The following is a 16,539-nucleotide window of genomic DNA, read 5'->3' as shown; positions in this document are numbered from 1 at the left end:
CGAAAGGATTTTCTTCAATAGCCTGTTATAACTCAGTCATTATACCACAGTGAGGTAATTTGCTAAAACAGCTGCCTTTAATGAGCAAACCTTTCCATCCAGCAGAACCCAAATTGACGCAAACAAACTCATGTCAGTTTTTCTTACCAAAGTATAAAATCAAAGTTCCTTCTGCTCTTATGGGAAAAGTCTTTGAACTGCAGGAACCATAATTTCTTTCTTGTTTGATGGCCTTTCTCTTACCCTCATACCCACAGACGTGGCCCTGGTTGCAGGAGTGTTGATATCATGCCACCTTTGAGACAGATTACAGCATAACTGGGAATGTGTTTGCAATATAAACCTTCCACCAAGGAACCAGACAAAATTAACGGTTGTTGGAACTTGTTAGCTTTAGCGAGACAGCACTTGTGGATAGTTTGTTTTCATAGTATTTTTTTCTTTTAAGACTACTTTTTCTTTCTTTCTTTTTTTTTTTTTTTTTTTTTTTTTTTTTTTTTCTTAATGTGTTAAAGAAATTTCCACTGAATCTTAATAAACCCAAAGTACTACTTTCATGCACAAATCCCTAGCTATACTGGCTACACGTTTCACAAAGGATCAGGAAACAATAGGGCTGCCGTAATTTTGCACTCTGAGAGAGCTGTAATCTCTTAAATTAATGCTGGAAGTAACCTGGCTTTTTGTCAATTGTTTTTATCTAAACCATATAAATATTACTTTTTTTTTTTTTTTTTTCATAATCATTTAGACTGAGATAGAATAATCATATTTTCTTTGTACTTTTTAAAACCACATTTTATCTTTTGTAAATCTCAAGAGTGTATGCAAAATAAATGAGCATACATATTTCATATGAGCACTTTAATTTGCTATCAGAAAAGACTTTCCAATACGTTGTATAGAGATACAGAATTCATATTCAAAAAGTCATTCTAGTTTGTTAGTTCTTCTTAATATAAAATTTTGTAAGTGAAGTTTAAAAACATGTTTATTAAAATTAGCGATGGAATGAATTCCTATGTCTAAACGTCTAAACATTTTCTCAGTCAAGGACCTGACGTATTTTGAGTGAAGTCAGTGGAAAGTCTGCCAATGTCTTCAAGAGAAGTTACATTAAGCACCAAATGGGGAAAACCTGGATCGCATTGCACTTGGGTTATATTTCTGTTATAAATGGTGCCAAAATGCTAATTCTAGAAAGTCTTAAACTTTTAGGAAGTTCATCTTGGGATTCATATCTATCTCTGTGCACTCTTAATTCTCTGAGAAAGAAATCTACACCTACAGAAGTGTTTTTCCGAGTATGTAGCACTATCAATGTGCTTAAAATGTTACCCTCACTAGCAGCCTAGTGAATGTAGCAAGATCCTTCAACACTGCAGTGATAAGAACACAGGAATCAAGTACTTTGTGGAAAGTGTGGCTTGCAATAACCTGTTGTTCACCTTGGTCTGTACTTTCCTCCAGAGAAAACCATTGTCCATAATCTATGAACTCTACATTTGGAAGCTCAGAAATTTAATATGACTATGAATAAGGTTATTGTTCTGCCTGAAGTTACACAAATCCTTGTACTATTATATCATATCAGCAGTTTGGGATAAAGAATTGTATGAATTTGTAATATCAACATATTTAATGTTCTCCTCGACTACTGGGTGTAATGTAAATTCAATGTGCAATATGGCAAGGTTGTGATTCTTTTTATTGTCTGAAAGTATTGGTTGCCACTTGTGTCTCTTTTACGCATATGCTGCATATTACTGGTAATGGGAATTATGATTGAAAGCAAATTTATCCCTCAGTGGTTTTAGCCTTGTGCCAGCTGTAGATAATAAGAAAGTTTCTTTTGTCTTCAAAAGGACAAGAACCACTGTCAAATGCAGGAAACAAAGTAATAAGGTCTAATAGTTATACAAAAGAAAGGTAAAATAGAAGCTTCTGCCAATCAGTCTACTGCTAAGACGGTTATGAAACATGTTTTGCAAGAATATACATTCCTCTCTGAACATAAACACAGCTAGAAAAGATTAAAAGGCAAATGTTGTGTTTACTGACATTTAATGGGCAATGATCTAACAGTGTGCACCTGCTTGTCAGTTTCCTATCATTAAAAGTACTGGTTCATTCATTCAGGTTCCAACTGTTCTATTTCATTTAATTGGAGCTTAGTTTTATACAAAGTATATTGTCCTTACTCTTTGGTAAATCACAATAAGGAAAGCTAAATTCAGTTCACATGTTTTATTAAGAGCTTTGTGTAGACAACAGACCTGTGGGAAAGAGGGAGATCACTACTTGGAAAAAATTACTTACACTGTAAGTGGTTTTTGATTCTCAAGGATGTTTAACAGGTAAAGGAAGTTTAAAAGACCTTAAATTAAATTAGTGTTATACAAAGCTCAAATAGTGGCACTGCGCAATATCTTCTGATAATATTTAATATCCTGATTTATATTAGATGTAATAAATAGCAATCACTACAGCGCATCTTAATTTAACTTTAAATTTTTAAGTACATCTGTAGTCAATGTTAAAGAAAGAGTTTATAGCAGGTTTCTTAAATATTTCAACCATAGCAATAATATAGCTACTGCGTATATAGTCTATGCTTTTATGCATATGGGTTTGATTATATGTTTATTACAGTATTCCTGCAGCATCCAGTGGTGTTTTTTATTATTTTTTTTGTTAGTGTTGTTGTTTTTCATCTGGAAAGAAGGTTATCATTGCACTTAGATCCTGGTGAGCAAAATACAAAATAATCTGCTATCTTTCAAAAAAATCTCTGCTTTGGAAAAGAGGGGTTGATTTCATTCCTTTCCAGCTAACTGTTATGCTCTCCTTATGCTCTCCTTTTCCCTAATGGGGTGCAAGATTACTTTCATGAAACAAAGTTTTGACAAAAACTAATACACTTAAGACCTAGTTTCTGCATGACTAACATGATGGAGCTTGTTGCTAGTTTTGTCAAAAACAGAGAAGCAGATAGGTGGTTGTCTTTCATCAGAAAGAGGAACAAAAAGAGAAGTTGTGTGTCATTATTGCTTATGGACATCAGCATTCTGTCCATCACAGCTATAAATAATGTTTCTCTCTCTTTCTCTCTCTATTTCTCTCTTTTTTTTTTTTGAAGGGAGGAAGGGGGGGTGTGGTCTGTGACAGGAGATGGGTCTGATGAGAGAAAGAGAAATTATGCATGCTGTATCTTGATGAATTTCCCTGAACCTTGGGGTATTGGCTGTCATACCCTACCAGCAGAAGCCAAGCCCAGAGATCTCCAAACCTGAGCACTTGGTTTAAAGACTGGAAAAAGATGGCCTTTTCCTTATTCACATCTAAAAATTTCAGACCTGGCTTTGAATCTGCTGTTGAAATCTCTGAACTGCATTTGATTTTAGCATCTTTAACAGTGGCTAAGTGAACTCTGATATATTTACACTGTTTTGTTTTGTGTTTTTTTTTTTTTTTTTTTTTCCTAAGAATACTTATATTTTCCTAGGAATACTAATATTTGTGATAAAGATTTCAACCTTGATTGAAGAAAGCATAAGACAAATTCCATAGGAAAAATTTTAAAATTATCTATGTAGATGTCCAAAATCACAACTATATTTTATTTTGAATTTCCTTACTGTTCATTGTTTATGTGACAATGTAAACTTTACTTTCTATTTTGGTTTTGGCATTGTTTGTTTGTTTACATTGGACATAGGTTCAGCATAGGAAGTTCAACTATAGGCCTCTTAAAAGGTTTCTTTGGCCTCTTATGTAGAAAAAAATCAGGCCTGGACTTAATTTTTAACATACTTATTAGTTAGTATTTGCCTTTGGCCTGGATCCTTTTCTACTTATAATGTAGCTATGGGACTAGGGTTTCCAAAGCTTTGTGTACTTATGAATACATTGGGCTTACAAGAAGTTATTATTTTGATCTGTAATTTTGCAATGGGAGTGGGCAAATCAAGTCTACATTCTATATTTATATGATACTCAAAAATATTTGGTAGGCTTTGTAAAGCCTTATGCGTTATGCGTTAGTTATGCGTTAGCTAAAATGTTTTTATACAGTTCAGCTTTTGAAATCCAAGCTAGCAGCTTTCTTGCAGAGGAAATTCATCTAGAAGTGTGGTTGCAATTACATAGCTTCACTACTGCTCAAAATAGCTGGGTATCAGTGGGCACATCAGAAAATAAGCAAAGCCAGGAGGTGTAATGTATTTTCCAGAAAACCCTCATCATAGGATTTGTTAGTGATCACCATGCAGGGAACAAATCCTCCCAGAAACCTGTCTTAACTTCTCCCAGTAGCTCTGTGAGCACAGTGATTGCTTGCTGCAGACATCAGCCTTGACAAGAGTGGAATCCTGTTTGGTGCAGTGAGCTTACATCCATATAGAAAAAAAATGTAGCTCTTTTTTTTTTTTTTTTTCTTGTGCCCAAAGATCAACAAGATGATTTAGAGGTCAGCAGTGAATATGTGGGAACTTAACAGTGATTAACAGCACCTTCAGCTGTAAATTCGTGACTGAAAACTACTTGGCAAAGGGAGCAATTTTATTGGCTGTTAAAACATTTTTAAAAGGTAGAATAATATATAAGGCTTGCTCTGCTACACAGTAATTTTAATGGTCAGCTTTTTTTTTTTTTTTTTTTTTTTAAATCTAATTCTACAATATTAATTTTCTCAAGAATAACACTACTTAATTACAAGGGCTTTAATAAACTAAATCTGTTGGTTTTGTATGTGTTGGGATAATCAAATTCTCAAGGGTACTGAGGTGTTTTGCTTCTGCTTCATAATTGGCCAGGATTGTGACTATTTCATGATAAAACTCAACCTCCTGCTAGGTTGTACTACTTAATTAATGTATCTTTTCCAAAGAACTTACCAGCCCAAGAGAAAACAAGGCTGAAAACAGATTTTACTACTCTTACTACTGAAATCATTTAAAATGTAGAAAAGAATTTTTTTTCTGTTCTTGAAATAAAAAGGTTGGGGAATAAAAAATAAACTTTCTGCTTTATTTCTCTTTCTGAACAGTTTCAACTCATTGCTTACTGAATTGAAACAGGAAGCATTTTTATTTAGTTGCATTTAATGTATACTACTATACGGCAAGTGTCTACTACTTGCAAACTCAGTTCTTAGCCCAGTTCTAGAAGAAGGCATGCAAATGTAATTCTAGCCTTCAAAGACTGACTCTGGGAATGAATGAGAGGTTTACAGTTCAGTTTTTGTGGCAGGTTGAACTTTCATACCTCTCAGAGGCTGCCAGTCAGAGTAGGTAGGATGATGCTCTTGGTATGCTTGTTGGAAACCCACAATGTCACCTTACTGACCTACCCTCAGGTTGAGCTGATGACCTGGACGCTGGCAAAGTAATTGCTTTTGGTATTACTTCTGCAAGGTATTATTTTGCATTGGCAAAGCCTGTCTCCATATCACTATAAGATGTGCCAGATTTTTTGTTGTTTGACTTTCACTTCCCAAAGGATTAATTTGAAACAAGATACCACCCAGGGATTTTAGGCTACCTGTGAGTCTTTGCAAGCTCTGGTCCTTGCTGCCTGATGTCCTCTGCACTGTTCTTGAGTAGGACAAGTGTGGGGGAAAGACAAAAATAACCCTGTGAAAAGTAAATCTCAACAATGCCTTGTACTGATGCAACAATAAATTTAGAGCTTTCACACTTCTAAAAATGAAATGTTTTGACCTGCTGTTAGATTGGTTGAAGGCTTCTTTGAACCAACTTCAATTTATAAGTATTATGTTGCAAAAGCACTGATACTATCAGTGATAGTGGCACCCGTTGAAATAGAAATTCCCTACATCAAGCACATTTTGGAAATAATGTTACCACCTAAAAGCTTCTCCTGGAGAAAATGGATTGTACAATAGCTTATCAGTCAAAGAAGAGTGCATGGGAGAAAAAGAGAGAAATAAAAATAATAAAACCCACTCCTGTGTGGAACATTAGAAGTGTGGCACTAACAAAGACTTCCCATTCCACACAGAATTAGTGTTGGCAGAGGCAGCTCACAGGGCTGTGGGTGTACTCAGCTGTGCAGAGCTGATTATGGAAGATGAAAGAGCCTAGCAATTTATTTCATCTCATGCTGAAGCACTGCTGACAACTGAAAGTGAGGACAGAAGGATTCATTTGTTCAACTTCTGTTTTAGAAAGCAGGCTTCAAATGATACCACAGAGAAAGTGGATGGAAATGCTGTGGTGTAATAAAGTGTCTATTTTTTATTTCACTGACTCCAAGATTTATGTTTTCAGATGCTTTTTTTTTTTTTTTTTTTTTTTTTTTTTTTTTTTTTTTTTTTTTTTTTTTAGGGAGTGGTGTTATTTGAGATGCCTGCAACACCAGGTTACTAGTGAAAAAAAGTAGGTGGTGCTACTATAAGTTAATAAATGTAATCACATCTTCTATATGGATGCAAGCATGGGGAAGCCAATAACAGGGAAGCTATAGACATGCTTATAGACACATCTACATGCTTATGTATACATAAAACCAAATCAATTTAACATTTTTTTCCTATTGTACTGTAGTCTCAGGAGTTTCATATTGTCTTTAAGTGATGACATACTTGAACTGGAGTATTTGACTATAGCATTGGCCTCTTCTCACAGGGAACTAGTGATAGGACTAGAGGAAATGGCCTCAAGTTACATCAAAGGAGGTTCAGTTTAGACATTATGGGACATTTCTTCTAAGAGTGAGTAGTCAGGCATTGAAACAGCTTGCCCAGGGAGGTAGAGAAGTCACTGTCCCTGGGGGTGGGTAAGGAAAGGTTGAATGTAGTGCTTAGGGATATGGTTTAGTGGGTGCTACTGGTAGTAGGGTGATGATTGGACCAGATGGTCTTGGATGTCTTTTCCAACCTTAATGATTCTATGATTATATTTATTCAGCAATCATAATGATATACAACTCTTGGCAAATTGGTTGACATGTATTTACCTCTTAATGTATTTTTCATACAATGAAGTTTCACGAATAGATAACAAGAAGAAGAGGGGATAGGTGCAGGTGAAGCTATTGAGAAGCAGATATGGTACAGAGCCTCAGTCTGGAGAAGTCAGTCTTGCCCCTCATCTCCATGCATGAGGCTGGAGAACGACAACTGGTGGCTTTGAATTGCATGTGGAAAAAGTCACATTATGATTAGGAAAACTTTCAAAGAATAAAGATACCGAAGCATGGGAAAAAATTGCCTAGGAGCCTTCCTTGTTGTAGGGTCTTAGGAACAAGTCAGACTAACGCGTCAAGACTAGCAATGGTATAATTGATCCTGATGTAAGGCAGGAATGTGTATGCAACTCAATGATGTCTTGCAGTTCATGGTTCTCTGTATATGCTGGTTACTTTCAAGGACTTCATCTTTATTTTTAAATTGTGGTTAACCAAGCATGTTATTTCCTTTCAGTACTAACATATATTTTACAAGTAAGAACAGCCTTCGTGTATATGAGGCAGAAAAAATGTCCACTGAAATGATTGTCATCATGGAATGTGGCTAAAATCCTTGTGTCCTGAACATATCCTAAATGCAACCAGTAGGAATCTCACAGAACTAAATATTCAATCTTTGACTCACAAAGCCCCTCAGACTTTGTGAATAGAGACTCAGAAGAAAGGGCCTCTCTGCTAAGATCTGGCAAATTTATGTGTTTAGTTCTAGAGTTACAACACATGTAAAGGCCAGGTTCTCTTCCCTGAAACTACAGATTTCTATTGTGTTTTTTTTTGTTTGTTTTTGTTTGTTTGTTTTTTGTTGCTGTTTTTTTTTTTTTTTTTTTTTTTAAATTCAGAGGCACAGCCAAGTTATGATCCCAAAGTGCAAACTATATGAATATAGTTGCATTTTTTAATTTCTACTCTAAAAGAAAGATAGCAATATATAGCTTCAAACTGATCTGAAACAAAATAATAACGGCTTTTCTTATGAAATCAAAATTCAGTGAGATTATTTTTATATAAAAAGATATATGTTGCTGAAGAAACTCAAGGGCTTTATAAATTAAATTACTGAAAATGCTATTTTACAGAATGAAAAGTTTTTATTCTTTAGATGTTTTGAAGGTTTTAATTGCCAAGATTATAGAATCACAGGATCACAGAATTTCTAGGTTGGAAGAGACCTCAAGATCATCGAGTCCAACCTCTGACCTAACGCTAACAGTCCCCACGAAACCATATCCTAAGCTCTACATCTAAACGTCTTTTAAAGACCTCCAGGGATGGTGACTCCACCACTTCCCTGGGCAGCCTGTTCCAATGTCTAACAACCCTTTCAGTAAAGAAGTTCTACCTAACATCCAACCTAAAACTCACCTGGTGCAACTTTAGCCCATTCCCCCTCATCCTGTCACCAGGCAAGTGGGAGAACAGACCAACCCCAACCTCACTACAGCCTCCTTTAAGGTACCTGTAGAGAATGATAAGGTCACCCCTGAGCCTCCTTTTCTCCAGGCTGAACAAGCCCAGCTCCCTCAGCCGCTCCTCATAGGACTTGTTCTCCAGGCCCCTCACCAGCTTCGTCGCCCTTCTCTGCACCCGCTCAAGCACCTCGATGTCCTTCTGGTAGCGAGGGGCCCAAAGCTGAACACAGTACTCGAGGTGCGGCCTCACCAGAGCCAAATACAAGGGAACAATCACTTCCATAGACCTGCTGGCCACACTGTTTCTTATGCAAGCCAGGATGCTGTTGGCCTTCTTGGCCACCTAAGCACACTGCTGGCTCATATTCAGCCGACTATCCACCATCACTCCCAGGTCCTTCTCTGCCTGGCAGCTTTCCAACCACTCATCTCCCAGCCTGTAGCTCTGCTTGGGGTTATTGCGCCCCAGGTGCAGGACCCGGCACTTGGCCTTGTTGAACTTCATGCAGTTGACCTCAGCCCATCGGTGCAGCCTATCCAGATCCTCCTGCAGAGCCTTCCTACCCTCAAGCAGATCGACACACGCACCTAACTTGGTGTCACCTGAGAACTTACTGAGGGTGCCCTCAATGCCCTCGTCCGGATCATCGATGAAGATATTAAAGAGGACTGGCCCCAGCACCGAGCCCTGGGGGATGCCACTAGTGACTGGCCTCCAACTGGACTTGGCTCCATTCACCACGACTCTTTGGGCCCGGCTATCCAGCCAGTTTCTAACCCAACAAAGCGTGCGCCAGTCCAAGCCAAGAGCAGCCAGTTTCTTGAGGAGAATGCTGTGGGAGACGGTGTCAAAAGCCTTGCTGAAGTCAAGGTAGACCACATCCACAGCCTTTCCCTCATCCACCAAGTGTGTCACTTTGTCATAGAAGGAGATCAGGTTTGTCAAGCAGGATCTGCCTTTCATAAACCCATGCTGACTGGGCCTGATCGCCTGCTTGCCCTGCAAGTGCTGCGTGATGACTCTCAGGAGGATCTGCTCCATGAGCTTCCCTGGTACTGAGGTCAAACTGACAGGCCTGTAGTTTCCCGGGTCTACCCTCTGGCCCTTCTTGTAGATGGGCGTCACGTTTGCTAGCCACCAGTCAACTGGGACCTCTCCTGATAGCCAGGACTGTTGATAAATGATGGAAAGCGGCTTGGCCAGCTCCTCTGCCAGTTCTCTCAGTACCCTTGGGTGGATCCCATCCGGCCCCATCGACTTGTGCGCATCCAAGTGCTGTAGCAGGTCACCAACCATTTCTTCGTGGATGGTGAGGGCCACATCCTGCTCCCCATCCCCTTCCACCAGCTCAGGGTACTGGGTGTCCAGAGAACAACCAGTATTGCCACTAAAGACTAAGGCAAAAAAAGGCTTTAAGTACCTCCGCCTTTTCCTCACCTCTTGTAACTAAGTTTCCCCCCTGCATCCAGTAAAAGATGGAGATTCTCCTTAGTCCTCCATTTTGCATTGATGTATTTGTAAAAAGATTTTTTGTTGTCTTTAACGGCAGTAGCCAGGTTGAGCTCCAGATGAGCTTTGGCCTTTCTAATTTTGTCCCTGCACAGCCTCGCAGCATCCTTATAGTCCTCCCTAGTGGCCTGCCCACTTTTCCAAAGATTATAAACCCTCTTTTTTTCTCCTAAGCTCAAGCCACAATTCTCTGTTGAGCCAGGCTGGTCTTCTTCCCCGCCAGCTCGTCTTTGGGAATGTGGGGACAGACCATTCCTACGCCATTAAGATTTCCCTTTTGAAGAGCGTCCAGCCTTCCTGGACTCCTCTGCCCTTCAGGACCGTCTCCCAAGGGACTCTACCAACCAGTGTCCTCAGCAGCACAAAGTCAGCCCTCCGGAAGACCAATACAGCGGTATATCAACAACACAGCAAATTAACAAACTATTAAAGTAACAAATTATTCAAGTGACTTGGATCTCTGTTGTTTACTTTTAGGAAATTTTTTCATCCAACATTATCAAGTGTGAAGTTTTCTAGGAAAGGCAGCAGTAACAAAAAAGAAGTGACATGGTCGGGATAAGGAACAAATCATGCTGAATCATACCTTTTGTGGGTGCAGGTGTGGCAGGAAACTGAGTAGTGGGGGTTGTGCAGTTGCTAATGCATTATATTAAGATAGTACTCACACGAAGCTACGTTGAGCTAGATTAAACTACACGAACAATATTTTAATAATTTTTGCTCTTTTCTGTAAGATAAAACTAAAATTCCTCCCCAATACATATTTGAGATGAGTGTTTGCTTGCTTCTACAATGTCAAATTTCAACATAATTATGCAAAAGAGATTTTTTTAATGGAACTCCTTTTATATATACTTCTTTTTGTGCAGGTTTTTCCTTACATACAAACTTTATTCTCTGATTTTTATTAGGCTAATATGTATTTGCAATGCTGACAACCATTTTTGTAATATCCTCCCGTGAACAAAAAGTACGGTCACTTAGTCATAAAGTGTTCAGGAATAGAAATGTTAGAGGTTCTGAGGATATTTCTCAGTGGTGTGTGAATAGAAATTAAAAATATGATACTACTATTTGTCACAGCAGGCTGCCAGGCAAACAAGCATCAGTCATTTAGTACTTCAATATACAGAAATCAATTAAATGTAAGCATCCCAAATATTCTCAGTTGCTGATTTCTGAACCTTCTGTACAGTATGCAGTAGTGTACTAGAAAAAAACACAGAGGGGAATCTGATTAGGAAATTGGTCACTAACTGATGAAAATCAGTTCTGCTTTGCAAAGCAAGGAACATCAGACTAAACAACAGCTTGGCTTAAGAGGATGATTATCTATATAAAACAAGCTGTTTACATGAATTGTAACACTGTCCAATTTGCTTTTGTCATGCTGTGCTCTTCCAAACCTGAGTACTTTGTTCTATTCCAACTGTCTTTTGAAAGCAACACACAGGCAAATTGAAAACAAAAGCACAGCTCTTTCCATTTTTCCTCTCCTTCCATAATAGAGTGGGATGAACTCACTACAAAATGGGAGAGGAGAGTCACACACTTTTAACCAATTTAGAGGGCCTGGGGGCACAAGCTCTGCTGTCTGTCCCAGCTAGGACTAGGGCTTTCAGGTACCTTGCACTAAAGCATCCTGATTCTGCCCCCAGAACACCCAAACCCCCTCTGCTGTATCCTATTTTACTCTGATTGTTCTCATTAATACCTTTCTTGATGAATTAGATGAAGTAATTGAATGCACCCTCAGTAAGCTTGCAGATGACGCCAAGTTGGGGGGAAGTATCAATCTGCCAGAGGGCAGGAGGACCCTGCAGAGGGACCTGGACAGGTTGGGTTGATGGGCAGAGGACAATGGGATGAGATTCAATATAGCTAAGTGCCAGGTCCTGTACTTTGGCCAAAACAACCCCATGCAATGGTACAGGATTGGATGAGAGTGGCTTGAAAGCTGCGCAGAGGAAAAAGGATCTGGGGGTGCTGGTTGATGCTCGCCTGAACAGGAGCTGTCAGGGTGCCCAGGTGGCCTAGAAGACCAAGAGCATCCTGGTTTGTATCAGGAATAGTGTAGTCAGCAGGACCAGGAAGGTGATCATCCTCCTGTACTCTGCTCTGGTGAGGCCTCACCTTGAGTACCTGCGTTCAGCTTTGGGCCCCTCACTACAAGAAGGACATTGAGGCCCTGGAGCATGTCCATGGAAGGGCTACAAGGCTGGTGAAGGGCCTGGAGGAGCAGCTGAGGGAACTGGGGTTGCTCTGCCTGGAGAAGAAGAGGCTCAGGGGAGACCTTATTGCTCTCTACAGCTACCTGAAAGAAAGTTGTGGGGAGCTGGGGGTCGGCCTGTTCTCACAGATACCTAAAGATAGGACTGAAGTTAGTCTAACTGGAGTTAGACTACAGATAGACCTCAAGTTGTGCCAGGGGAGGTTTAGGTTTGAAAGTAAGGGACATTTCTTCTCAGAATGAGTAGTCAGGCATTGCAACGGGTTGCCCAAGGAGGTGGTGGAGTCACTGTCCCTGTGGGTGGGTAAGGAAATGGATGTAGTGCTTAGGGACATGGTTTAGTGGGTGATACTGGTAGTAGGGTGATGATTAGACCAGGTGGTCTTGGATGTCTTTTCCAACCTTAATGATTCTGTGATTCTAGCTTTATAATTCTTCATATAATCTTAGCAGCCTTGGCTAGCCTCATGTTGCAGAACACAGACCTGGTCCAGATGGTTACCTGGTATGGTACATCAGTAGACCAGTACAGTGATTGGGCTGCACGTGGTGAAGGTGTGCTCTTTGTTGTATCATTTGAGCATCTGGTACCTACACTTGAATGTGTTTCAGCCAGTCAGTGTCTCCCCACTATAGTAAGTTGACAGTAACAACCTCAGTGTCATCATATCCACAGATAGACAAATTTACATCATGGGTATTCTGCTGTTGCTTCTAGGTTAGTCAGTTTCAATTCTAATTCAATATTTGAGAAAAAGACTTGAAGAAGGAGCCTTGGCATATGGATATTAAGAAAACACATTGTGAATCCGGATGGCAGTAAGCCCTAAGTACAGACAGCATTCATATAACTGATACATGTTCTTTCTATATGGTGTATTTGGTCCACATTTTGACACCACAAAAATGGTGGGATTGCTATCATTTCCCTTGTTAACACCACATTATAAAGTACAATATTTTAGAAAAATTACAAGATTGTAAGGTGTCATTTCCAACTAAGAGAATATCCAAGATTAATGACTGTTGTTTCATAAAGAAATGTACTCATGATTATTTTCAGATAGCATAAGAAAATTTTGTCAAGAAATAGCATATCAGTAGTAATGTGGTTTTTTTTAGTAACAAAAGTATTTTTACAACATTATTTTAGTAATATTTTTCTTCATAGAGTAGAAAACAAACTCTGTATTATATTTACCTACAGCAGTTCTAAAAGCTAAGACGAACTTTTTTTTAAAAACAATTCAAGCTATAATCTAGGTAATATCAATCTAAGTCATATTGGACAAGTATTCATGATCCAAAACAGTAGTATCACTGCTGACACAGTATGGTGCTTTCTATGACAGGAGCTGACATCTTTCATCAGAAAAATAAAAACAAAACAAAATGTTCAGAAAACCATTCTTCTTCCCCAGGTAATTATACTTCATCCAGTTAAAACCATGCTTGTAGGACTGCACAGGGAATTTCTATTGTCAGAGAAAGCAAGCGAAAGCAAGAGCCATGCAAGGTCTTTACTTACAGTGAGCCTGAAAAAGTTCTTGATTCTTTAATCTCTACCTGCTGCAGCAACTAATCCTCACCCTGTGTGAAGGTGCGATAAGAAAGCAGTAAGGAGTTGGTGTCCTTGCCCTCATTCCTGCTGTCCAATTCATGCTATCATATTTGGAAGTTGTTGACCTATATAGTATAGAAGAGAACAATAGACTTCAAAACTGAGTGTTCATATCAATGCATATTATATGGAATGAAGGATCATGCTTGCTTTTATCTGTGAATGATGTATTGTGGGTAAACTCTGGAGAAAAAAAAAAAAAAAAAAAAAAACCTACAGTGGCAGTTAATTTCACCACTATTATTAATTAAGTGCTGTCAAAGAAATATAACCAAGTCCATTAGTTGCAGAGAAGGGCTTTATGAAAGACAACCTCCCAGAATCTTCCTGTTTAGAGGGTAGCAGGCACTTGTGCTGTCTTTGAAAAGATTTGGATTTGTAGGTAAGAGAAGATTCAAGACAATGCATGGGGCAGAGGTGATCAAATAATAAAATAGCAACTCCATTAACACTGAATATTTTCAAAAGCTTGACATCCTAAGACTGCTTCTGAGAAACTCCAGACTGATAAGTCTGAATATTATTTCTGTTGGAGATTCATTTAGAAAGCGAACCTAACTCAAAGCTAAGAGGCTAGAAAATGCACCAGCCTCTCAAAAGACATAAGAAGCAAGAAAAGGAGGAAGGAGTACTATTTTCTTCTTTCCAGCATTGACCTTGAAAGGAAAAGGTGCACTGGGTAGATCGTGGAGTAGTATTCATATCTTAGGAATATTTCTCAGTATAGCAGTAAATGATTAAACACCATCACCAGCCACTACAATTCTTGATCAATCCAGTGTCTCCTATTTTAAAACAAATATCATGCTTTTTCCTTTCATATTTACAGCCCTTTGAATTATATACTGGTGTAATGAATATCCACCAGAAGAGCAGAAACATGAGATGAGTGTAACTTATTAGTACATTTTAACTATATACTTAAGAAATGAATTCCACATCTTTTGAAGAAGTGTTCCATATAAAAACTTTGTATTGTTTAGGTCAGTCTCTGTCATAATACATGCATGATGTGGCCTTAACAAGCTAGGATTGCGAAGGACCTTCAATAAACAGTGACAAGGGAAAAAAATGCAGTCATCAAAAATTATACAGTTCAGTTTCTGTTCACAAGACAGCTGGGAAACATTGACTTGAATCACCATTAGAAAAAAAAATTAAAAATAAAAATAAAAATAAAAATAATAAAAAAACTGCTCCAGGTTAAGCTGATGGTGGTTTGGATGCTTCAACAATTGTCTGAATGTTACGTAGAAAGTTTTTGCCTTTCCAATCCATTTCAATCCAGTTACAGGAATGAACGTTGCTTCGTTTTGCTGGAAAACAAAGACGGAATAATTATTCTTTTTATAATGCAATGGTATTACTCGCTTTTTGTGCTTTAGCAGATGCCAGCAAGAAATTCAAGGAATCTCTCATTTCAGAAGGCATGAGGTTATTTAGAATTGGAAGCTGGAGCAAATTTTTTTGCTTAAGGATTGGAGACTGTGATAATTGTAGGAAAGAAACGAAGTAGTGGTCAGTTAATATGGAAAGCTGTGTGACATAGAAAAGTCTGTGATCATTTAAGTAGGGAATTATTCACAAAATTTAAAAATGTAAAGGGGTAAGAGGCATTGTGATATTACTTACTCTTTGGTCCTCTCACAAGCTAAGTAGTTTTGTGAAGAGATTATTTCTGGTGGTATTATCTCTGCAATATACCAGTCATCTTCCAGTGTTTAGCTCATGACCACTCACACAGAGGAGGAAATCATGATGGAATGAGGAACAGTCTAGTGGACAGGATTCTAGATAAAGATTCAGCTTCACAGGAAACCTTGTCCCAGTTTCCAGTCCTGTTTCAGACAGCAGCCTTATGAAATCATTTAATTATTATTTTTTTTGACTCAGTTTTCTGTTCTATCTTTCTGTTTCATCTATTTAAGTACATAACTACATCCCAGAACCATTAAATGGTTAACAGCTGGAAAGGGAATGTCTCATGTGCTGTGCCAGGTCTGATGGGAATCCTTAAATAATCCTTAATAAGGATATGCATAGTTAACCAAGGTGGTCAGGTTGCTGAAAGATGGTGGTGACAGCACTGCCCATCCTTCAGTGCTCAGTCCACATACACCAATCCCACACCCCATCCTATAGCCACATTCTGAGGCTACAATACTCAGGTACTCTGAATGGTACCTGGGAATTCCGCTAGGTCTTCATGTGTGGTTGTTAATACCTTTAAACTGTTACCATGATCTCAAGTATGATTTTTTAATTCATGGGAAATGGCACCCTACAAAAACAACTCCTAAACACATTTGTGTAACTAGGTTGTCCAGCGGACCACTCCAGGAAGCAACTTTCTCTGACTTCCTCCTCCAGAAGTGTGAGAGCTGAGAGGCATAGACATGGTCTGTGCTGTGCCAGCTGGGCTTGACACCCTCATCTAAGGGTGCTAAGGATTAATCAGTCTTTAACTAGGTAGATATAGTCTGTAAAGCAGTGTTTGGTGGGTGGGATCTTGTTCCCTGAGTACTGGTGTTTTCTGGTATGATGCAGTGCTTTCAATGTCTCTTACACAGAATGTAACTTTAACTAAATTAGCAGAAATAATGTTTATCTTCTTTGGTAAACTCATTCATTCTATAAGCAAGTCTGGATGATATTAATCCTCCTGACCAAAGTGGTACTGGGCAAAGTTTGCATGTGATAGTATAGACAGTAACAAAACTTTCAGGGTTCCCCACCCTCTGCTCCACCTTCTTCTCTGATTCTTTCCCCAAACTAG

This window comes from Aythya fuligula, chromosome Z (assembly GCF_009819795.1).
Source record: "Aythya fuligula isolate bAytFul2 chromosome Z, bAytFul2.pri, whole genome shotgun sequence".
In the NCBI taxonomy this organism is placed as follows: domain Eukaryota; kingdom Metazoa; phylum Chordata; class Aves; order Anseriformes; family Anatidae; genus Aythya; species Aythya fuligula.
This window is presented reverse-complemented; position numbering follows the sequence as displayed.